Below are 25,791 nucleotides of genomic sequence, written 5' to 3'. Positions count from 1 at the left end.
ATTTAAATAATTGAAGGGTGGGATTTCAAAAGTGATGGTTTTGTGATTACTCACATAAGCCAGTGAAAGTAGAGAGAAATGAGATATATGGTCAGATTAACATAAGAGGCGGGCAACTAGAAAGACAGTGGTATTTAACAAGACAACTTAAATGGGTGGAAGGGAGGGGAAAAATTCTGCCTGACTCAGAACAGAGAGAGCTGTGGTCTCTTTTGAAGTTTTAATATGCTGTTAAACAGAATGCAAGCAAAACACAAGGTAAAGAAAACAAACTACAGTATTCAAAATATAGAAAGGCAATACAGAAATACAAAAAATAACAGCAAACTAACCTTTCCTTCACAGCAAAGTGTAGCAGAGTCTGGATGAGCCTTTCTGGTAAAGCTAAATAATAAAAAAAAAAGAAAAATAAACAAAAAAAGAAAGATAACAAAGAGGTAGTTGAAATGAGCAAAAGCAATCTATGACATAAACACTAGAAAATGTTAGTGCACATGAGATATTTCTACATAGATCTGGATTTGAACTATCACTCCAATGCACCTTCAGAACACAGGATGGGTGCCTTACCCCTCTTTGCCACACAAAAAGCCTTGCAGAAAAGAATTTAGTGCATATGCACAGCATCTGTGATAGCATTTACCATGATATCAAACCATACAAGTGTTATTTGTACATGTATTAGTTGTAGATGTGGTGCACCTAGTGATCACACAACCTGTCATGATTATTGCTTGCAAATATACAGCTCTGTCATACATTTATGTGTTTGCTGGCCATGTCTCATTTATCTGAGCAGTAATCTGAGACATGCAGTGTGTAAGCCATTCTATATAACTGACCTTAAAATGTGTGATGATATTAAGTAGAAATAATATCATATGCAGTTGCCAAAAAATAAAGGGCAGGTTGGATGTTATTTGCAACTGGGAGTGTGTCAGTATGGTTTGTGATGTGAAATGCTTGCAATTAGGATTATGTCAGTGTGGTTTGTGTTCATTCATATGGATGTATGATTACTTATTTCATAAGTGATGTTTTAATAAAGATGTTTCTTGTTGAAAAAGAATGAGCAGGAATTTAATAATTTATGTAATGATGCTTAGGTTATATGATATATAGCAATACATGTGAAGCATAGTGCTTGTTAATTTTAACTTGTTAATACGACTTGATTACTTTTATATCAATATAAATGTGGCTATGTCACAAGTGATAATTCAATAAAAGTGTTAAAAAAACTGTGACATGTGTGCTGCTTACGTACATTTCCACTCTTATCTCTAATACTTTGTATATCTAACCTGATATACCCAATGGCAGTAAGGCAACCTAAATGATGTTGTGTTTTCCTTCTCCCAGCTACTAATCATTCACATTTCCAATCTGTTAAAACCAAACACTGAGGGAGTGTGTGCACTATGTTTCCATCTCTTACATGGATCCAGTTTTTTGAGATTCACCAGTTCACATGACTTCACACCTCATTTGAATCTTCACTGTGCTAATAGCCTTGAATCTACACCATATAAAAAGGCAACCATGTAGCTAGGTAAACTGATGTTGAGGAGACTTGTTTATGTTGAAAAGACTGTACATAATGCCATTTCTTCAGGATATATCTGTACACTGGAGCACTAAACGTAGAAGTTATGCTTCCATTTGGTCAGCTGCATATTGGGGTCTATATTACTTAAACGACCGCTCAATATAGCGTGTACAACATAATCGAGCAATTGCAAGCGAATGTTCAATAAACGGAAACCCAGCCTCGTCGAAAATCAGAATGTCGAAAAATGTTGTTTGGCCAACTCCTTCTCCCAAGTGAGGTAAGAGACAACAATGCCCTAATAAATATGTGAAAGTGTCAACAGTGCATCCAAAACATCCCCTTCACCTCAACAATAATAAATCAACACTACCTGAAATGTGTGACACATATCAAACCATACTGTGTATAGAATAGTAAACAAACATAAACCTAAGTGATCACGGTGATAAACTGCAGTACAGATGTTACACCTTCAATAGAACTGCAACTGCACAAAGGAAATCTTGTGCATTATAATCCTGTCTGTGTTGCACAATGTGCCATAGCATTACGCTCTCCTGCAACAACTGCTTTGCCATTACTCACTTTATTGCTTACTGTTTAACATTACACTACATATGTTCTGCTTAGTGACAATCCTTACATATGTAATTGATTTCACACTTGCCGTTACTTTCCAGCGGGAACTACCTTCAGTGATTGCATTGTCATTCTGCTGCAAATGTGTTCATTAACTGACGTAATGAGTCATTTATTTTTGACTTGGCCAAACAAAACATTTAGAAACTCCTGTTTCTGATGTTTTAGCCCATTGAGTACATTGTCATTTCCTTTAAGTTGCTCGATAATGTTGCACTCAATAATTTAAGCGGTCGTTTAAGTAATATAGACCCACATATTGCATGTACTGGAATGTATTTAAGAAAAATCTGAAGCAAAGGCTTTTACACTTTTATCTGTATGGATTAGTTACTGCTGGCATGGGCGTGTTTACTAAGCCATTTCAGAGGTATACGTGATTGCTAATTCATGAAAATGGAGTGCACTGTGATAAATATGTGAAAATGTTTCAGGGACAGTTCCTTTGATAGCACTTTTAGCATTTCAATGATAGTCTGTTAGCAAAATGTGTCATTTTCATGTTCTTTTTTTTGAGCAGTGGGAGCAAATGTGAGTTACTTTTATGGCACAAATAAGAACAGACTGTTGTTTTGTGAGGGGGCAAAGGTGAGTTACTATTATGGCACAAAGAAGGATATGCTGCTCTTGTTAATCTCCTTCTTTGCATCCTGCCTGCTGTTCAGATTTCACAACTGTAAACTGTTGTACATTTCTACATGGGTAATACTGAGTCGCTACCTTTTCTGTTTTATCTGGAATCAGTTATTCCGTACTTATGTGATACTTATGTGTATTATTCTTCTGTTGTCTTTTCGAACACCTAGGAATATGCCACTCAGGAATGTCAATCCTTGGAGACCCCTCCCTTCACTGATGCTGAGAACCAGGTCACAGTGAAGGCAACATGGTTATTTTCTGCTGGAAAGGGGATGGGGAGCTATGGCACATAGGATGCAAACTTGGCAAAAGATAATTGCTTTTCTGAATGGCATGGATGGCCACAGCTGGACATATGAGCAGGTGCACTACAGGGCCACTGACATGATCACATCTGCATGGAGGAGAACATTTGCAGTGGGCCATGACCAGATGGGTTCCAGAGGAGGCCTGCCTAGGAAACACCACTAACACCCAATGATGTGCTCCTGACCAATGTTAGAGATCCAGACAGTTCACAGGAGACTGCAGAACAGCATGTTTTGGATGTGGGAGCAACAGTGTCAGAGACAACAAGCAAGTCCCAGGAGTAGCTTCCAGGTAGGCTTTGGTATCTCAACAGTTGCATACTGTTGTATAGTAAAACAATTGAAATCAAAACGTAACTTCTTTGTCACATGTATTTTTTGGGGGAGGGATTAAAGATTGCTGTAGTTATTAGCTTAGGTTTGATTTGACAGCCATGTTCTTGTTGAAAGTGGACTTAATGGACATATAAAGGGGTAAAAGTATTACCATCTGTTTTACTTTTTATTTGTGATAATGTTGCCATTACCTCTCTCTTAACTTCTTCCAGGACCATCTGGATTGCAGAGGAGACTCTAATCTGCAGATGGTAATCCAAACTTTTTTATGTCAGTACTGCTGAGCAGTAATATTTAAGTGTGTGCTGTTGATGTCAGGCCTGTTGCGTGTATTGCTGTACTGTCTGTAAAAGTGGCACCACTGTTATTTGTTCGGATATAATTAACTACAGTAGTGTAGGTATTAATACTGTCCTGTGTTTCTTGTTTTTTTATCACAGGTGATCATGACAGTGGAGGTGTTGGCCCTCTGCCTCCTGATGTCAGTGTATCTGCAGACTCTGATGATAATGGTGTCCAAACTTAGGCACAGTCAGGGGTGCATTGGTTGAATCTGGCACTGAGGTTGACATACAGCCATCCCCTGCAATTCCATCAGACAGAGCCAGCAGGCCTACACCTACCCATTCCAGTCAGCCCTCAGATATTGGACAGGTGTAGGGTGAGACCATTGATCAGGGAAGTGTGGCTACTGTGGCTTCAGTGCCTTTTGACTCTGGTAATAGCCAAAGTGTGGGCAAGATGCCAAGCAGGAAGGCTAATAGGAGTGCTTGGAGGTGGCCTGCTGTTCCCCCTCCACCTGGTGCAGCTGTCTCTTCCTGTGCCACACAATGTATGTTTAGGGCCATCATGGAGACAGAGACATATTTTCACAGGTGCTCCAAACAAATGCTCAGGGTTGTAGAGGGGCACAGAATGACATGGGTGACTGCCTCCACCATATTGCCAATTCAGTGGATCGGATAAATGACATGTTGGAAAAGGCATTATCTCTGATTGAACGTCTGCTGGGAGAGGAATGGCATACTCGTTCAGTCAAGTTAGCTTTTGTCAGCCAGCGTGGCTGTGCCTGATCATGGTCCCATAGTGGCAGTGCTTTCAACGCTCCATCAGTGAGTTTGCTGTCTACCCCCAGATGTGGCAGGCCATTGGGTCATGGTCCTGGGCATCCTCTTGAAGGGAACTCATCCAGCAGACATCAGTCACATTCAGGTAGTAGCAGTGCATCTGACCGTGGCATGGACATGGCAGTGAAGTTCCTGACAGAGTTAGTTCTCATGGTCTGGGATGAACTGCCACCTCTACCATGCATGGCTCACACCTGTCTGACATACCAAGACATAGACCTTGTAGCACGGAGCTTGGCTGTGCTGATGCAGACACTAACACACCAATTTCACTTGGAGGATCCCTACAAACATACATACAACAGTTACTCATTTTGTCTCACTGGCCATTTGTTGATTTATTCGAATTTCTGCCTGCTTCTCTTTCTTAGTCTCACACATTCACTGACCTTTTGTGTCAGCCTAGGCTTCCTGCCCCCACCCCACACACACAACACCTTGTGCAAGTAATGAAAACTGTGCCATATCCCTGTTTCCTATCTTTTAGATTCAGGGATACATAACCTTCATGCCTGATGCTCAGGGTGCATAGTTAACTTAGTGCTTATTATATCTGCATTTGTGGTGTTGAACTGATAATTGTACCTTTGACTTGTATTGGCCTTGGAAAGTTAGACAGCTGATAGCATCAAAAATTCCCAATTTTATAGTGCATGATCTTGTGAGGGTTGAGAAGTCTGAAACTGCAATGGGTATCATTGCTTTCTAACTTCTCTCTTTAATGAATTCCCAGTACAAATATATGGTGCTAATCTGAGGGCATGCAATGATCATCAGTAATTTTGAGAGGTATGACTATGAGAATCTTTGTTGCCTGAGGCATACTACTTAGTAATGGAGACATATAAGTCAAATATGTCTTTGCTGTCACATGTTAAGCTCATTTCTGTACAAATCTCCCACCTTTTAATTGCTTACTGTACCAACTAATTAAATATAAGGATATGCCACACATTCAAATTATTAAACAATACAGTGCTGGTCCAGGACTTACCTTGTAACTGCAGTGGTTGCCACAGTGTTAGTCCAGGGCTGACTCTGTCTGATACAAGCAGTATACAGCCAGTACATAGGGAGGTAGCAGTTGTGTGAGATGACTGGCATCAATGTTACTATTTGTATATGAATAGGAGGAAGGTTTTAGACTCCTAGGTGGGGAGTGAGTGTTCTATGTGTTATCTCTTAGCCAATGCAAGGGTATACTGAGCATGCCTACGTCTGCCTACACCTACAGCAGCTGGAGGTTCCCATCTCTGACTTCTCATCTGCCTGTGGCTGCGGTGACCTTGGTCTTGGTGTTTGGATGTGTGCCCTTCCCTTTGCTGATCCTGCTGAAACTGTTTCCTTAGGATTATGTTGTGTAGCATGGCACATACTGTGAATATTTCTGTACATGTCCATGGATTGTACTGCAGGGCTCCCACAGATGTATCTAGGCAGCAGAACAGTGATTTCAGCAGCCCAAACACATGCTCTGTGATATTTCTTGTTTGAGCATGTGCCTCATTATGGCATTCTTCCATGGGTGTGTGTGCATTTCTGATGGGTGTCATCAGACACAGTCCCAGTGCATAGCGTGTATCTCCCAGTAGATGACCCTGTGCGATAGCCCCTCTTGCAAACATCTGGTACAGTTGTGAGGTGTGCCATTTATGTGAGTTGTTGTAACTGCCAGTGTTGCCAGCACACACTTTCAAGATGATTCCCTTGGCATTACACACTACTTGGCAGTTGATAGAGTGGTATCCCTTTCTGTTTATGTAAAGCCTACCCTGTTCCCTCAGCAGTGCCTTCAATTCTATATGTGTGCAATCTATGGCACCCAGTGCTTCAGGGTAGTATGCTACACAGTAAAACTCCAGCATATTTCTGGCCCTCTCCTCAGAACTCTATATGTGGTCACTGGCATGTTTGTGCATAGCATTCAGAAATTGGTCGAGAATCCTGGATGCTGATGCCTGTGACACCCCCAGCATGCCCCTGTTGTTCTCTGAAATGTAGCTGTAGCTAAGATTCTAAGGGCTACACATACCTATGTGTCCACAGGGATCGGTTCCCCTTGGTTGGCTCTGGCTCTGAGTTGAGGATGGCAGAAGTCGCAGAGTTCCTGTAGTGTGTCCCTGTCTACCTTGTAGCACTCTACAATGTCCACACCATGTAGGTTGTGGAAAGTTAAACAGGGCCTGAAAACTGTCCTCTTTTTCTGCCTAAGCCTATTAGCAGCAGCAGCAGCATTGGCTTCAGCCTGCAGCACATACAAATCAATTAAAGCAGCAGCAGCCCTAACATTCTGTCCATGTAGACTCCTTTCCATGGTTGTATTCCAAACGTTTTGCAATTTGCTGGAAAAACAGCGTGGAGTCTACACAGATGCTTTATAGCTTGTTGAGTAGCTCAACCATGTTGGATTAGTTGCTTAGCATGCAATTCAGCTGCTTATACTCTAATTAGCATGCCACAGTGTTTACCTTTTTTGTGTGGGGGTTAGTGCCTCTACACAGTGCTTATTGAATCTAAAATTGTCTATGGCTGTGTGAGTGTCATGCCGTGACATGCCCACAGTAAAAAATGAACATGTAGGCTTTAGTGAATCCCTCATGTGACTTGTGATACCTCTGACATCGAGTCTCTTTATAGTTCTATTCCTCAGGAAGATGGTATTCACATGTTAACAGCCTTTTTAGCCAAAAAATCTAGTTTAAATAGTGGTTCCTTCAGAGCTGATTCTGGAAAATATCTATCCATCTATCTATGTATCTATCTATCTTGTTTGTTTTTACAGTTATTAATTTTTCTTTTTTTTGCCAAATTTCTGTGGTGTCTATGGGAGCAGCTATGGCGACTGGGTTTGGCAGTCTAGCACTACTATAACAGGAAGATGAAGTTTTGTATTGACTTGAGTTGTTCAACGATGTTTTACTATAATGTTTTCTTATGACGGATTGGTAGTAGATTTGAGGGGGTCTATATTAGATAACCAAAATGATAAAAGAGCAAATGCTCTTTTATCGACACATAAAACACGAACTCACTAAACACCAAAGTTACAGAACAGCAATTTTTTTTCCCAGGGGAAAAAAAATCGCTGTTCCAAAAAAAAAAAAACTTGAGACACAAAATAATACTTGACTATACCAGCTCCAATATCGCACCACAGCGGAGGAAATGGCAAAGTTCCTAGAAAAGAATTCACACCGTAACTTCAGTGTTTAATGAGTTTGTGTTTTATGTGTCGATAAAAGACCATTCGCTCTTTTATCATTTCAGTTATTTAATATAGACCCGATTTGAGTTGGAATCATTTTTTAGTTAAGCTAAAAGAAGACTGCAAATTTCTTAAATTTATTCATAATATTTTCACTGATGACATTTCATGTTCATCAATTTTTGTAAGAAAGAAAGATGATGTCACAGGATTCTAATCAAACATTTACAGAAGAGAAACTTTTGTGAATTCATACCTGCACGTCTTGAGTAGCCACCCAATGCACACACAGAGAAGTACTATAAAATGTCAGATTGTAAGGATAAGCAGACCGACTTGCAACAAAGTTGATTTCCGTACTGAAAAGGCAATGATTTTCTGTCATTTTTGATATAGACAAAATACAACTACAACTCAGCTTAAAGATCACTTTGTGTCCAAGTCAATTTGAAAATGTTTTCCCTCTGAACACCTCACCTAATCCCCCATAGTCCCCTTCACCAGTTAGGAATCATTGTCTTCCTTACATTATTTTCAACAGTAATATGTGACATCTCATCCACTTTGTATATTTGCAATTTCTGTGTGCACTTACCTTACTTCGTTCTTTTACACTTTTTGTTGTACCCCTTCGCTGTTTCACTTGATTCTTCTTGTCGCCTGCTTCTTATAACCACTATTTGCTATTGTACCTTGTGTACTTTGTTATTATTATTCATTGATTCATTGCTATGTTCACATAACATTTTGTTTGTATTCATGATATTTCTTGTTAACTTGCTTGTCTGCTGGCATTTATATTTCTACGGGCTGAGAGTGAAATAGGTCAATTTGGATCAGTACTAAGCACTGTTTAGCAAACTGAATAAATAAATAAATAAACTGCATATGCTATTTGTAATGAAGTTTCTAAAAAATAGGGGTGCTGAATGTACACCTATTTTAAAATCAAAACCAATTTTTATTGTTGTTAAATCTAACAACACAAACTTTTGACACATTCAATTTGATTCTCTGGCTATTATGTCAATTGTTATGAACATCTGAAACATTTTTGGTGTAGTACTGAAATCAATAATATAGCAGGGCATGCCCCAGGCTTGTAACTAAAAGAGGTTTTACGTAAGGGTCTTTTCCTTGCACTCAAGCAACATTGTACAAAAAGGTACCTTTGCCTGTTTCAAGTGGAAGCAATGTAAATATATTTTGTCATCCACCTACTCTAATGTAGTTAACATTCTGTACAGTTTTAGAAAACAGCAATCTTTATAATTGCAAATATGAAAATGGGGTTTATTTAGCTAAATGCTGAGTATATGACACATTCTACATAGGAATAACTATGAGGACACTTTCACAGAGGATTTATGAACACAGCACAGTCATTAGAAAAAAAAAAGTTTAATTGCACTAATGAAGTGCGTTATATAGTACAGAAAATTTTAAAACGTTTAATCTTTAATGACTGAGCAAATGTGCATGGATATTAGAGGTGAAAGCTTGGATAGCAAATTAAGCTGAATTCAGGCTGTACTCTAGTCTTAAATGACCTCATTAACATAAAATGTGAACTAAAAAGAGAAACAATCCAGTGATTTTCTTTAAGATGTATTAATTATGTAATTAATGGTATTTGTTTAACATATGAGTGCAGAAATTTGTTTCATTTTTAAATGAGATCATATGGGTATAAGGATAAAGGGTTCATAAATGTGTGAAATTGTTTCTGATGAAGTCCTGTGATTGAAGGAGAAAAAAGTGCTAAATAGCCTGGAGAGGATATTTTTTGGTCTGTGTTTGTTTTATAGTGTTTTGCCTTTATATCGGTCACTGTCACATTGGAATATTCTCATACCCCTACTTTGTGGTAGTCAACACTCCCCGCTCCCTGTACTGCAGAATGGAGTTATCACGTTTCAGTGAGTTAATCCTGCCCGCCATTCAAAGTAAATTTAGAAATGCCCTTTGTGGTTTACAGAAAGCTTTGGACAATTTCAGACATGTCCTTGCAGATTTATAATAATCAATGCTTTGCATCCAATAATCAAGTAAATGAACATTGGTCTTTTTCATCAAAATTACTAACCTGTCCAGCAGGTCTCAATGGTATGAATGTCATTATAAATCTCATGGGGAACTGTTGCCTTATTGTTCAGATTAGTGTGCCTCCAAATGGACATGTTTTCAGTGCCATTAGAAACTACTCAGTGATTAAGGTATATATATATATATAAATATATATATATATATATATATATATATATATATATATCTATATGGAAACACTTCACATAATCGAATGACTGAAATCTCGAATTTCATATGGTCGAGACCATATGATCGAGATTTTAGTAAATCGAATATGTGTAGTGTTCAAAAATAAGAGTTTAATTACCTTAATATGTTACGTGCACACAGAGGCAAGTATTGTTGTAAGCTCTGTGTGTACATAATGTTTTATTTGTTTTGCGGTGTTGACAGGAAATGAGAAATCTCCCGTTTTGCGCTTCCACATACAGAGCAAGACGGGAGATTTCCCATCTCCCCACTCAAGCGCGATCTTGGAGTTGGTATATTTAAGTGGGGGTTGGGGGGCACTGCAAAAGCGAGGTTTGTGTTTTTTTTTTATTTGTTGGTTTCACTTCAGAAGTTCGAGTTTCTGAAACTCGATCTTTTGGTTTCGGTTATTTGCAGTTCGAGATTTTGGTAATTCGAGCTTCTGAAGTGAATCCATATATATATATATATATATATATATATATATATATATATATATATATATATATATATATATATGTATATATATATAATATATATATATATGTATATATATATATATATATATATATATATATATATATATATAAATATGTATATATATATATATATATATATATATATATACACACACACACACACACACACACACACACACACACACACAGCAAAATTAATCAATCGTAGCATTGGTAATGAAATTTACTACCACATTGCATTAATTAACATGCATATACACACACGCAGATCTTGTAAAACTGGCTTACAAGATGGGAACACATGTGGTTGGAAGCTTTAGAGAAACCATCAATAACCTTAAACATCTCAGAAGGATCAGTTTTCATGTAAGTGTTATATATGTTGATATAATCAGCAAAAGCTGTCATTCTAATGAAAACAAATAAGGTCAAATAAATACATTTGGTCAGAAAATATTTTAAATAAGTGCTCTTTGTAAAGACTAAAAAGCTAACTTGAGAGATGTTCTTTCATTTTCCTCTAATATTAACTGGAGGAGATTTATTAAAATACAGTAAACTCTCAGTTAACTAGAACTCAATCAACCAGCACTCTCAAGCAACTGGCAAAAAAAAAAAAATCAAAGAAATACAGTACAATTTTCATGTGTTGCACTTTTTGTTTTCCACCCGCAGAAACATACCTTAGGTTTTTAGACTTTTAGAGTTTTAAAAAGGAAGACAGGAATAAATTCTCTCTCTCCACAACCTGAGAACAAGTCGAACCAAGCAAATACTGTAAGGTACAGTATTAATCAGACCCATTTTCAATAGTAACTGTCAAGCAACCAGAAACTACAGTTATCTGGCATCTACCAATTCCCATGGGTGCCGATTAACGTGAGTTTACTATATATAAAGGTGGAAGATTTACGATAAAGATTTTGGTGCAATCTGTGAAAGAAAGCCAACTTAAATTTCTCTAAACCATTAAGAGCATGTCATATCTGATTAAGCACCTTGAATGCATTGGTGGAGAAATCAAAGAAGGCAATGTAAGAGATGATTACATAAAACTAAATACTTCAATTTTAATGACACATTCATGACTTGGCAGCCTTGTGAAATTCCTACATAAACATAGAAAACAATATAATGTAAAACATAGTTAATTTGATCAACATGCCTGTAATGTTTTGACATCTCTGAAGTCCATGTCAGATTTGGGCAATAAAATATTTTTAACTGACCCACATTTTCTTCAGCTTTGACTAAAAAGATAAACCTTACACACAACTTTAGAAAATTTATGAAAAGCACTTCTAGAATAAAGTATAATCTTAATTACTTATGCTTTATTCTAGAAGTTTAATAAACTTTATGGTTATAAGGGTTATAATGCCTTCCACACACTTAGACCAGCTACTACAGAGACACGGGCTAAAGGTGGATGTGTCTCTATTTGCATCAAAAATACAAATACCTCAAGGCTCGTCAGGCAGGATAATGCATTTGAGCTGCTCCATGTTCAAATCACCAGCTATAGATCCCCCTTTATGACCCATGAATCCCATATCATGTATTTAAACTTATTAGAAACAACCATCCAGACCAATACCATATTCATGGGTGACTTTAATTACCCCACTATTAACCGGGAATGCTATACAACACCAAATGTACAGGCACAGAGATTCCTGGATTTTGTAAACACAAACTTCCTGAAACAGATAGTCAATATACCGACCAGGGGTGCAGCCATACTAGATCTGGTCATCACTAATATGGGAGAGTGCTAAACATCCCCTACTGTAATGTCTTCCCTGGCAAGGTCAGACCACAAAATGGTCTCCTTTAAAGTAAAAATAAAACCTGGACCCCCATATAAACCTAGAATATTCAGGAACTACTCTAAGGCTAACCTCCTGCTATTAAGTATTAACCTGGCAAAATCTCAAGCTCCATAAACCCTGAGAACACTACTACCTATGCAGAACTTTTCACAGAAATTCTGTACAAGCATGTTAATAGCTGCATAGAGCCAGCTGTACCCATCAGGAAGAACTACAGAACTAACTCAAAAAATAAGCCACCCTGGTGGAATCACAAAGTCAACAGGCTATATAACAGATGGAAGAAAATCGTATGAGGTGCGGCACCCAGCAGGGTAAAAGCACTCTCAAACTAAGCAAACAACTCAGAGGACAAATAAAGTCTACCAAAGACAACTTTGAGGTAAATCTGGCCTCCCAGGCCAAGGACAACCACAAGGGATTCCTTAGCTATGACCGCAACCTCAAAGGCAATACACAATTGTGTGCAGAGCTCATTTTAAATGGAGACACCTATACTGAGCCAGAAGATATAGCAAACTTACTGGATGAAAATTCAGCTCTAACTTTACCCCTTTCTCAACCTCAGCCTTCCCTCAGGAAATACCATCTAATGTAACTCCCCCTGCTATCACTAGGGAACAGGCCATAATGCTCTCCCTAAGACCAAGAACACTGGATTAATGGGCCCAGGCAATATCCCAAGATGCCTTATAAATAGCATGAAATATGACCTATCAGGGCCTCTGGACTTGCTATTTAACTGTAGCCTCCAAACAGGCTTTGTTCTTTATGAATGGAGAACAGCAACAGTCATCCCTCTCCACAAAGGTGGGTCATCTACAGACCTGGAAACTACGGACCCAGAAGTTTCACTAGTCTTATATGTAAAGCCATGGAAAAATTATCATGGAAATGATCAATAGTGACATAGTAAATCTCCAGACACTGGACCCAACCCAGTTTGGTTTTATTAAGGGCAGATCATGCCTACTCAACCTGTTGGACTTCATTGAGACAGTTGCCAAAGCAATGGAAGATGGCAAAATGGTTCAGACTGCCTACCTTGACATGGCCAAGACATTTGAAGCAATACCCAACTAAGGCATTGTTGACAAACTCAAAAGGTTAGGTATAAACTCATATATCACCTGGTGGATAGCCATCTGGCTCATAGACTGGACCTAGGAAGTTAGAATTGGGGAGTCCACCTCTACAAAGAGGCCAGTCTCAAGTGGTGTCCCTCAGGGATCAGTCTATGGACCACTTCCTTTTGGCATTTACTTCAATGAAGTTAAGGCCAATGTCAGTGATCTCTGGCTGACTAAATTTGCAGATGATTGCAAATTAGGAGCTGTCATTGAATCTCACACAGATGCAAATGTTCTCCAGGAGGAGCTGACACAGACAAACAACTGGTGTCAGAGCCATGGACTAAAAGTAAATGCCAAGAAATGCATAATAGTATTCTTTGGGAAATCATTCACCCCTGGTAAATATCATATTGCCAAAATACTCCTTAGAGCTGATGCAGTAGTTAGAGAATTAGGGACACACATAGGTTCATAGGTGTGTACTAGGCTAATGGCCCTGGAAACTTTACAAGTCTAGCCCATAGAAGTGTCCTGGCATCATGCCACCCGACGTTAGTTCCCAGTGTCTCTATCAAGTAGAGCCACTACAGTGATCCATGGGGTGAACTTTCGATTTCCCATCCACTCATCAAGATTTCTCTTGAAGAGGGCCAGTGAGGTGCTCTGCTTGACATGCATGGGAAGTCTATTCCAGAGCATGGGCAGTCTCTGGGTTATGAACCTGTCCCCCCAGCATGTTCTGTTGACTCTGGTAGTGAGGTAAGGTCTCCGCAGTGTGGATTTGGATTTCATTAGATGTAGCATTTCTAACAGAGCTGGGTCAGACATAGCTTTGTAAGTCAAGCAGAGATCGCCTCTTAGTAGATGATATGAGACAAAGAATAGATGGAGTTTTTGAGTCTGTTCATGTAGAAAATGTGTTTAAGGCCTAAGATCCTCTTTGTGAGGTACTTTTGTGGCCTTTCCAGCTGTTGCATGTGTCTAGTGAGGTACATGCCAAATGGGGCATTATACTCGATGATTCGCCTAATGAGAGAAGAGTAGAGAGAGATGATGACCTATTTCTTCCTGGATGCAAAACCCTTGGTAATGAGATGTGCCACATAGGAGGACTTTCTGCCCACAGTGGCAATGTGTTGGTCGAAGGAGAGGTTGCTGTCAACCTGTGTCCCCAGATTGCTTATAACTCTTTCAGTGTTCATCGGGCTCCCATCAATGTGGTAATTAGTGGGAACTGAGTTTTTCCCAAAGGGGATGATGATGCATTTTTTGGCATTAAGCTTAAGGCCATGGTTTTGACACCAGTCATTGGTCTCGGTGAGGCCTTTCTGTAGGATGTCTACATCACTTGGGGAGTTAATAATGGGTCACCACTTGCAGTCGTCTGCAAACGTGGTCAACCAGAGTCCCTCCATGTTGGCCTGGACTTCAGAGAAGTAGATGCCAAACAGGAGAAGACCCAGGAATGATCCCTGTGGGACTCCAGTCATGATTGGTCTGCAGTCTGACTTTGAGTCCACTACTTTCATACTGTGGGTTCTATCTGTGAGCCAATTTGCAACCCACCTAGTGATATAGGGGTTGATGTCTAATTTGGTGAGTTTATCAATAATTCCTGAGTGGGGAATGGTATCAAAGACCTTGGCCAGATCGAGGTAGGTTGTATGAACTGCCTTGCCCTCATCCACAGGTCTGGTGACTGACTCAAAGAAGTCAACCAGGTTGAGCAGGCATGATCTGCCTTTCACAAAACCAAATTGAGAGGGATCTAGAGTTTGGAGATTCCCTATATCCTTGTTAATTAGGCTCATAGCCTTACAAATCAGACTCATCAGGCTATTGGGGCGATAATTCCCAGGATCTGAAGATGCTCATCCTTTCTGGAAAGGGATGACTGTAGCAGTGCGCCATTTGGTAGGGAGAGCCTGAGGTGAGGCTGTGATTGAACAGGGCAGACAGATGTAGTGCCAGTTCACTTTGTAGTTCATGTAGAACACATTCAGGGATATTGTCAGGTCCCATGTAAGCTGTATTCTTGGCCTTGGATAATGCAGCTTTAACCTGTGCTGCAGTAATACTGGGTGCCTGGCATTCCTCCCGTATTGTGATTGGTCTTTTTAGGGGGGTGGAGGGGTAAAGTTGGCACTGAATCTGTCCGCCAGTATGATGGCAATATCTGTTGGCTCAGTATAGGAAGTACCGTTGTGGAGTAACTCAGGGCAAACCTGGGTATTGATGTGGAGATTCTTGATATAACTGTAAAAGGCTTTGTGGTTGTTTTTAGTGTCTGCCACAATTCTGCCTTCATAGCTGGCTTTAGAGGTTTTGATGAGGGATCTCAACTTTTTGTTGAGGCTAATAAGGGAGTTTTTCCAGTCTCGGGACTTCACCTTTTTCTGCAACAGTTTCTTCCTTCTCTTGTAAAGTTTATTAATGGCAGGGAACCACCAGACTGGCTTCCTTTTTTTGGAGGAGAGTGTCTTGGTTCTGTTGGGTATGGCTAGTTCCTTGCATTTATGTACATGCTCATATAGTGCATTGGTGTATGATTTGGCAGTCATGCATCTATTTTCCTTTGACACGGGTGCCATGAAGTTAGCCACTTCTGTTTTTAGGAGCCCAAATTAAACTTTGGAGAAGTTTTTCATGGTGGTTACCTTTGCGGGGGGTGTGGATATGTGGATTTCCTAGGTGATTAGTTTGTAGTTGGATCTAACCAGGGAGAACTTGACTATTGATGTACAGCAGAAGTCACCCATGTTATTAATAACCAGGTCAAGGATGTGGCTTCTTCTAGTGGGGGTAAGAATGAGCTCATCCAGGGCATTGAAACCGATGAATTCCAGGAAGCACTGGACCAGTGTATTGGTGCATAAGTAGTTTTCCCAGTTGATGGCTGGGTAGTTTAAGTCACCTAGTATGAGAGTGTTTGGTTGGACTCTAATAGTCTCCAGGGTGCTTAGGAACGTGGAGTGAGTCTTGGGACATGGTTGGGGACCTATAGCAGGCTATGACCTGAATCGCCATCTTACCCAATGTTAGTTGAACCTGAAGTATCTCAGATGTGTTATGCTTGGCTACTAGTTTGGAGGTGTGTATATCTTTTAAGAATTTGGAGACACCTCCTCTTTTGGAGCTTATGTTCTGGGGCTGACAGGTGTGGAATCTGTTATAGCCTGGTAGCGCAGGGGTGCTTTCTGCTGCTTTAAACCTGGTCTCTGTTACAGCACAAATGTCGATGTTCTCCATTTTGAGGAGTGCTTTGAGCAAGTGCATCTTGAGATTTAGACTTCTAGCATTGAGCAACATGACCCTCAGATTGCATTTATTTATAGCTGTTATCATGGCAATTTGGTCTTTGGAACATTGCCTAAAAAAGGCCCTATAGGGGTGGCAGGATCCTTAGCCAGTATACAGAAAACCAGGGGTGACAGATGTAGCCCATCTCTGGCAAAACATTGAGGTCTGTCAATCATGTCATCCCAAGCAGACAGATTCTTGATCCCCTTAGAATGACACCGATAACTTAGCCAGTTGTTGAAGTCAATCATTTTCTGCTTGTACTCCAGTATCATTCTGGGCGATGGTATGATGCTGCTCATGGCTGGGCCATACCTGCCTGGGCCACGTAATCCAAGAGCACCTCCATTTCTCTTTTCATGTAGCCCAGGGAGGTGTGTCTCAGATCATTCACTCCCACATGGACAGTGACAAGAGTCATACTTGTACTTGTTGTGGAGTGACCTGACTGCGTGTGTTATGTGTCTGTTTCTGGCACCTGATAGACAGCTGACTGTTACCTTTTCCTTAGTCAAACTAATGAGTGTGACATCAGTGTGCCTCACTATTGAGTCACCTATGATTAGTGTACTGGGCATGCTGTTTTGCATTAGGGGGTTAGGTTGAGGGGCACATTGTGTAGGTGAGCTATGTGTCTTGTGGTTTGTGCTGTGTTGTGGTGATTGAGTGTGTTTCTGCCTTGGATATTTCTGTTGTTTGGGTAGATTTCTATTGAAAGCCTCAACGAAGGTGGGTGTGTGGTTTGTGTTTTTATGTGAGAGCTGTGATGGTGGATGTTCTGAAGGACTATGTGTTGCATTTGGTGTAGTGCAGGTGTTGACCTTCTTTTGACCAGCTATTCCAGTCTTGGCTTGAGAGTGCATGGCTTCCAATTGATATATATATAAGTGTATCACTCACAAGAGTGTTGGGAGGTAAGAGGAGAGGGTTGTCTGTGTACATGAGGCAGTTACTACACTGCCTCTGAATTCCCAAGTTCACCAGGTCAATAGTAGAAAGCACAGGGAACTGACCTTTAGACATGCTAGGAGAGATGGTCATTATTACTGAGTACTGGAGTTGTTTCCTTATATATTTGTTTTACAGGAAAAATGTCACTTAAGGTGTCTGAGTTTGTACAGAGCACTGCCAAACACTTGAGGGGAAACTAATATATAGATACTGAAAATTTAAGGATGAAGTATTTAAGCAGATATTCTGAAGTTATGAAGAAATCAAGCAGCACTTACTGAAAAATAAAGAATTAGCTTGTCAAGAATGATGAAAATAGGGGAGTTACATGAATGGCTACTGCCTGGCTGCTACTAATGTTGGCCGCAGCACAGCTTCACTCTGTCGGGATACAATACTCCTTTGCTTCTTCTCTCACCAGAAGCAAAATGTTAATACCATTCCCAAGAAGAGAAGCAGGGCACGGCCTGCTTGGTGATCTTTTCCAAAATCATCTAAGTGTATATGTTATCCTACAGTTTCTCTGTATTTTCTGTAATTTATTATTGTTTTTACTGGCTTGCACACTCGCACGGACTGTCCCCTACTGTTCTTTCCCATTCATGTTTTAGGAAGTTAAACACGTTTCCCTTATCTTGCCATTAGATGGCAGTGTGCCACAAGCAAACCAACATCTTCTTCTTTTGGCTTTCCCCGGTTAGGGGTCACCACAGCGGAACTCTGATCTGCTAATGATTGGCAGTAGACTTTTTTACAGGTGCTGAGGTGCCAGCTCGACACCCAACCTTCAATGAAGGCATGCCCATTCTACGCATGTCTTTCAAATGCCACTCGACCACGGGGAGGATATGCAGACTACACACAGAAGGCACTCCCACCGAGAATCAAACGGGAGAACCTCTTGCTGTGAGGCAACAACGCTACCACAAACCAACATCTACTAAACTTAAATGGAAAGGAAAATATTATAGTAAAGGTGAAGAGAACAAAACTATTTAACTGCATAAAACTGGTTAGGTCTGTTGTTTACTAGCTAACAGCCCTTGTCCACACAGAAGCTTAGTTCCTTACTACAACTTTGTAGCCACCTTTAGACTTGTTTTCTATTTTTATTACCCAGAGAAATATATACTTACCTTACATTTACAAGTCAAGTGCTGTTTTTTATTTTATTTTTTTATTTTACATTTGTTGACAGGGAGTGTCCAACTGAGCAAAAGCCCTTTTTCAGCAGAGGCCTAGGGAGAAAAGCTCCAATACATATAATGCAATTACAGTAGCGATAAGACATTTAGTAATTTGAGAAACAGAAGATCGACAGATAATATTAAAGCAGATACAATCAAACATTTCAGTAGTCCTCAAGTTAAAACAATAATTTAGAAAGCAGGTTGAATTACAATTGAAGATAATACAATCAGCATTTCAGTAGTCATCAAGTTATACAATAATTTAAGAAAGCAGGTTGAATAACAAAGTTAGGCACAATAATAGCTACTGTAAAGGCTAGACAGGAGGATTATTGTCAGGGAGGGTGTAAGCAGTGACAGGTCCAATGTTTTATAAAGTAGTTTTTGGTAGCTAGTTTAAATTGTTTCTGGTTTGCCAAGTTTCTTATGTCAAGGGGGAGTCTTTTCCATGCAATAGAGGGGTAGTAGCTATATAAGTTGTTGCCAGTCTTAGTATTAGGTTTGTGAACTTTTAGTAGGCATAGGTTTGCACTTCTGAGTTCTCTGGTAGGAGAGTAATAGGATATGAGAGATGATAGAGCTGGGCCAAAAGATTGTTGATAAAGGATGGAGTGTATCATTTGGAACTGAGTTTGGAATAGCTGGTGGGGTAGTTCAAGCCAGTTTAGGTATTTGAGAGAGAGAGAGAGAGACAGTGATGAGTTTTATATGAGTGTTGGGCTGCAAATCTAGCTACCTTGTGATAGGTTGTTTCTAATTTCTTAGGTAGAGTTGAGTTTTTTCAGCAATCTTGCCTCTGTTACAGCTGAACCCCGCTCTGTTTGCCCTCGCTTCGCTCAGGCTCACTCCACTCCCCTACTCTATCCCCATTCTAACCCACCCCCACTTCAATTACATTTATACTTATCATTGCCCCACCTCCCCAGCCATCCACCAATCCTGCTCCTCCTCCCCCATACCCCACCCAGTTTCTACACTCTCACTTAAACATCCCATACACCTGACATCTCCCCTACATACTCTACATTCCCGGCTACTTCATGCAACCATATACCCAATAACCTCACTTCCTATCTCCATACCTCTTACTTACATCTTTCCCACCTTCCATACCTACATTATATCATAAGTCTCCACCTTCATAACACTAGCACTACTTTGACACTCCTACCCATACTTCACTTACAAACCCACTCTACTATCATAAGAGCTCACCTCACACATACACATACTACACTCCACTCCACACAGTAATGCTTCCCTTGCTCAACATTTTCTCCTTGCTTTGACTATTTACCTCTCTCTCCTTCTAGTACTCTCATCACTTTACCCAACCTACATACCTCGCAAACCCACAACTACTACAGCCGCATACAATTTCACCCCCTCCAGCTACTTTGCAATCTGCTCTAGTCCGTATGCCACAGATATAATTTTACAAAAAAACTATCTATCCTCTCTCCACAACATAATCTTCCTAGTACATTGACCATAACTGTTTTAAAAAAAAGAAGCTCTAAACTAAAACTTTTTTCTACTCATCCTATCCTAGTCCAGTGTGGTGATATACACCCTAACCTGGGCCTACCCCCTCTCAAAATGCCCCTAACACCACAAAGTCCCTAAATTTCACTACCATCAACATTCAAATTATAAGAAATAAAATCCCCCTTCTGCAAGCATGGTTAAGTCAGTATAAACCAGACTTTACAGCCATAACCGAAACCTGGCTAAAAACCATACATAAAGGATACTGAATTTCTTCCCCCAAACTGTTCATGCCTTAGATCAGACAGACCCCACAAAAAAGATGGAGGATTTGCCTTATTATATCCAAGTACATTCAGAGTGATTCCATATTCAAAGTCTGTTCCCTCTTCTCCATCGCAGAGTTACTTATTACCTTCTTAAAACTAAATGAAAGTAAATGTATTCATATCATAGTCCTAAACATTCCCCCAGGCAACAATATTCCTATTCTCGAAGACATTCTTGCCTGGACTACCAACAATATAGAAAATGAAACAATCATATTAGGCGACATTAATATTAATTGGATCGACTTCTCTAAGAACAACCCTTCCTCAGATATCAACCTTCATATCTATACTCATCTAATCTCTGATATTACTAGACCTGACAAAAAGAATAGCAAAGGTTCAGTCCCGGATTGGATAATGGTTTCTGACCCTAATAAGATTACCACCTCTGGAACACTCCCAGATAGTATATGTGACCACTCTCCAGCATTCATAATACGTAATCCCTCCTCTATACCAAATATACACTGATATAGACACACCCGAGATTTAGCTGATTTCTGTCCAATGCCTTAATGTAAGAAAATATGGAACATTTTTATTCGTGTTGGTACAAATGTACTCAGACATAAGGAATCTTTCAATGTTAGTATTTAACTTTCAGGCCTCTTAGCATACCTTGTACATGTGTTAGGATGTAATTTTCATATATTACATATAAAAAGGAGAGTCAAACACCATGAATAAAAATATTTTGGGTAAATAACTACATAAAAAATGTCCCATTTAAAAAAAAAACAGAAATGTGTAGAATATGCAAGCCTAATTTTAGAAACATGTGTTCAGACAGGAAGGTGTGCACTTGCCAAGATCAGGGGAAAATAATTTTTGCAGCAGATATTTTGCAGTATTTAACAAACACAAGACAGGATTTTGACAGGTTAAAAATGTAACAGTTCATAGATAGCAGCATTTGATACATCTTTGATGGTTGTTAACGCTGTGAGCATTAATAATACATTTTTATTGGAAAATTGGATATGTTCATACAAGATTGATGTTATTGTTTGTGAAACATAGTTAAAGAAAAATGACTGGAAACCAGCTCTGTTAGGATAGAAATGTTTTTACTGTAACAGACATTCTAACAAAAAATCAGGTGGAGGTGTAATGATAGGAATTAAAGATAGTTATGAGACCTGTGATTAATACATGTTCAGTGATAACACCAATACTACAGACCATGTAACTGTGACAATAAAGACAACCCTGGAACATATAACAATTGTTGGAATGTATAGACCACCAAAGTCCAGTGTTAATGAACTAGAGGAATTCCTACATTTCTTGCATGAGAGACAGTAGGGGAGAATAATAGTGGCTGGGGACTTAAATTTACCAGAAACAGATTGGAATGATACTGATTCATCAACAGTAATAAGGAAAGTATTCACAACAGATACTCAGGAACCATAATAGCTTCAGATTCTAGAAAATCCTCGAAAATCCTACCAGGAAATGAAACATACTAGACATTGTTTGTGTTCTTAATTGAATTCCTGTTACTTCAATTCAGGTTATACCACCATTAATGAGCAGTGATTTATTTATTTATTATTTATTATTTATTTATTATAAGCCACTGTGATACAGCGGTAGCGTTGTTGCCTCACAGCAAGAAGTTCTCCTGTTTGATTCACGGCTGGAGCGCCTTCTGTGTGGAGTCTGCATGTCCTCCCTGCAGATGAGTAGCCTCCAAAAGACATGCGTAAATCGCTGAAGGTTGGGCATTAGGCTGGCAACTTGGCACCATAAAAATCTACTGCCAATCATTAGCGGACCGGAGTTCCACTGTGGCGACCCCTAACTGGGAAAAGCCGAAAAGACAAACAACATTATTTATTATTTGTTACAGTTAGATGACCGGGATAGTCCACTGGGCCTGGAAGAGCCCGTTTTCAGTGGAGGCCTGGGGAGAAAAGTGCCATAGAAGTAGTCTATTCTATAAAAAAATGTAATACAAAGTTATAAGGTAGTAAAACAGTGAAACATACACAGGATAATATGCAGTTAGTTAAACGTAAAAGACAATGACATTTCTACCACCGAACTGAGGTTTGTCTAGTCAAAACATTATTTCACACTTCTGATTCTAAGTAGTTATATACAGTTATGAGAATTATGTAATCAGAGAATATTTACAAAGTATAGGCAGTCCAGAATGAAAACATGAACATTATGTACAGAATAGAAACACGTTTTTTTTTTTTTTTGAGATGGAATTATGGTGAGAGAGGTAAAGGATGATGTATAGTAGTGAAGGGAGTGAATATAGGAAACTTATGTGGTATGGGGTAGAGGTTCATAATACTAGGGAGATGGTAATTGAGGAGTTATACGGTAGGGGTGCAGGAGCATTCCCACTTTGAAAAGGGGGCATGATTGAAGAAGAGTTTTGAAGTTAGAGTGGCTCTGGATATTTTGAAGGCAGGCTGGAAGAGAACTCCAGAGTTTGGCTAAGGAGCGGGATAACAGTAGATGACCATGGGGCCGAAGATGTTTGCATATGTTTAGAGGTTTGCTGTTTTCTGATCTAAGTGAGCGGGTGGGAATGTAAGGGGTTAAAGAGGTGGACAGAGAGGGACAACTAGAGGGTTTGAATATGAGTTTGTATGCAGTAGAAAGTTTGAGAAGTTTTAAGTAGTTTGGAAGTTCAACATATTGCAAAGAACGGAGAGAGAGAGAGAGAGAGAGACAGTGATGAGATGAGTTTCTGGAGTTGGTAGCAAACTTGGAGATTTTGTTTTAACAGGCTTCCAGCTTGGCCTGTAAGCTAGCTGAAGATTAGTGAAAAGGTGGGCACCATACATGAGAGAGGGTAAAAGGTAAGTAGATGTGAGGGTGTGTTTAGTGGAGGGGGGAGGTACTGATTGTGTCTATACAGGAGACCTAGTTTTTGGTGTTTTTTTATGTTAGTTTGGATATGGGTGTCAAATTTTAGATTTTCATCAATTATGAAACCAAGTAGTTTGGTATGTGATACTACTTTTATGGGGCTGTTATTCTGAGCAGTAACTGTTTAAGACTTTTTGTCTATATTTGTGTTTTTAGATGGGGAGAAGATCATTAACTTTGTTTTGTTGGCATTTAAGGTGAGGTGATTACTTTGCATCCATGCTTTTATATTAGAGAAGGCTAGCTGAGTTTTGAGAAGAAGGTCAGAAGGGGGTGTTTGCTGAACAGATGATAGTCAAATTGTCAGTGCATTGAATTAGTGTGGCATCAGGGAAAGAGTGGTGGAAGTTATTAATGAGAATGTTAAAGAGTAGGGGGCCGAGGACAAAACCCTGGGGGACACCGGTAGGGGTGTGTAGAAAGGAAGACTGTGAGGTTTTCCAACTGATGGCTTAGTGTCTTTTGTAGAGGTAACTACTGAACCAGGTGATAGTAGAGGGGGAGATGTTGAGAGAGGAGAGTTGAGATAGTAGTAAGGGGTGGGAAATGGTATTAAATGCTTTGGAGAGGTCAAGGAATATGGTAGAATCTATTTTGCCAGAATAGCAAGCAAGGTTTATGGAATCTAGAAAGGAGAGGAGGGCAGTGATGGTACTATGTCCGGGGTGGAAACCATGTTGTGTAGGGGTTAGTAGGTTGTTTAGGGTCAGATAGGACATCATTTGGAATTGAATACACTTCTCCATGATTTTTTGATAATGGGGAGAGGATGGCTATGGATAGAAAATTAGAATTGTCAGTGTTTTTGCCTCCTTTATGGAGTTGAATGATAAAAGCATTCCTCTAGAGTGAGGGGATATATGATTCTAGTAAAGATCTGTTTATTATTATAGAGATGGTATAGGTGATACTGTCTGCAGACAGCTTGAGGAAGGTTGTGTGTAAGTTATCTGGGGTGGGGGGGCATGGTTTAAGGTGGATTAGGAGCTTTTAAATTTGTTTGTAGAAACAGGAGAGGAGGTAAAAGTAGGAGTAGTGGTGTTTAGATTGGATGGAAGAGGAAGGGGGATTAATTGGAGGGTTGAGAGTGGGAAAAGAAGCTGGTAGTAAGTTTGGCTATGGATTCTATGAAGAAGGTAGTGAAAGTAAGCCATGCAGCTATCCATATTATCAAGAATACATTAATACCTAATTGTTCTAATTTATTGATCAGTGTTTTATGTTTGACCTAGTCAAATGCTGGAGTTAAATCTATATAAATTACATCACATCACAATTTTACAAATTGCACATGATAAGTATCATACAGCAATTGGAAAAGTGAAATTCAAGGTTATAGTCAGGGAGCCCCACAGGGCTCTGTCCTAGGCCCATATTATTTAGATTCCATCTTTTAGATCTATTTTTTCATATGAGGTATTCTGCAGTCTGTATGCAGATTACCAGAAATTGGGTAAACTGATTACATGTGTAACAGAAAGGGCATGTCTGTAAAAATGTTTGACTAACTTGATCATTTGGTAACAGGAGAATAATATGTTGATAACTACATCAAAACCTAAGCATAACAAATTTGCGAGACCAATTGAGAGATGAATATTTAATACAGCATGCAGTGATTGAAACTGTATATCCACGGTGGTGCAACAGTAGCTTTGTTGCCTCACAGCAAGAGGTTCTCCCGTTCGATTCTCGGCTGGGGTGCGGGGAGTGCCTTCTGTGTGGAGTCTGCATGTCCTCCCTGTGGTTGGGTGGGCATTCGAAAGACAAGCGTAAATTGGCGTGCCTTCTTTGAAGGTTGGATGTCGAGCTGGCACCTCGGCGTTCGTGAAAATCTACTGCCAATCATTAGCGGACCGGAGTTCAGCTGTGGCGACCCCTAACCGGGAAAAAGCCAAAAGACAACAACAACAGTGACTGAAACTGTAAGATTAATTGTAGGACCTGTGTATGTGGGTAGATCCACCTTTGAGTTTTTCTAATTATGTCAACCAGTTGATTAATGATAGTTTTTTTTTTTTTTCAAATATATTTTTATTGAATTTTTCAAACTTTTCAAACATACAAAGGAAAAACTGTAAGTCATTGTGGGAAGCAGTAAAGTGTAGGTATATATGTAACAGTTAGTGCAAAAACTATGCATTTAGAACACAGCAGTTATCTTACAG

The sequence above is a fragment of the Protopterus annectens genome, chromosome 1.part1 (genome assembly GCF_019279795.1).
Source record: "Protopterus annectens isolate FY-2018-M chromosome 1.part1, PAN1.0, whole genome shotgun sequence".
Lineage (NCBI taxonomy): Eukaryota > Metazoa > Chordata > Ceratodontiformes > Protopteridae > Protopterus > Protopterus annectens.
This window is presented reverse-complemented; position numbering follows the sequence as displayed.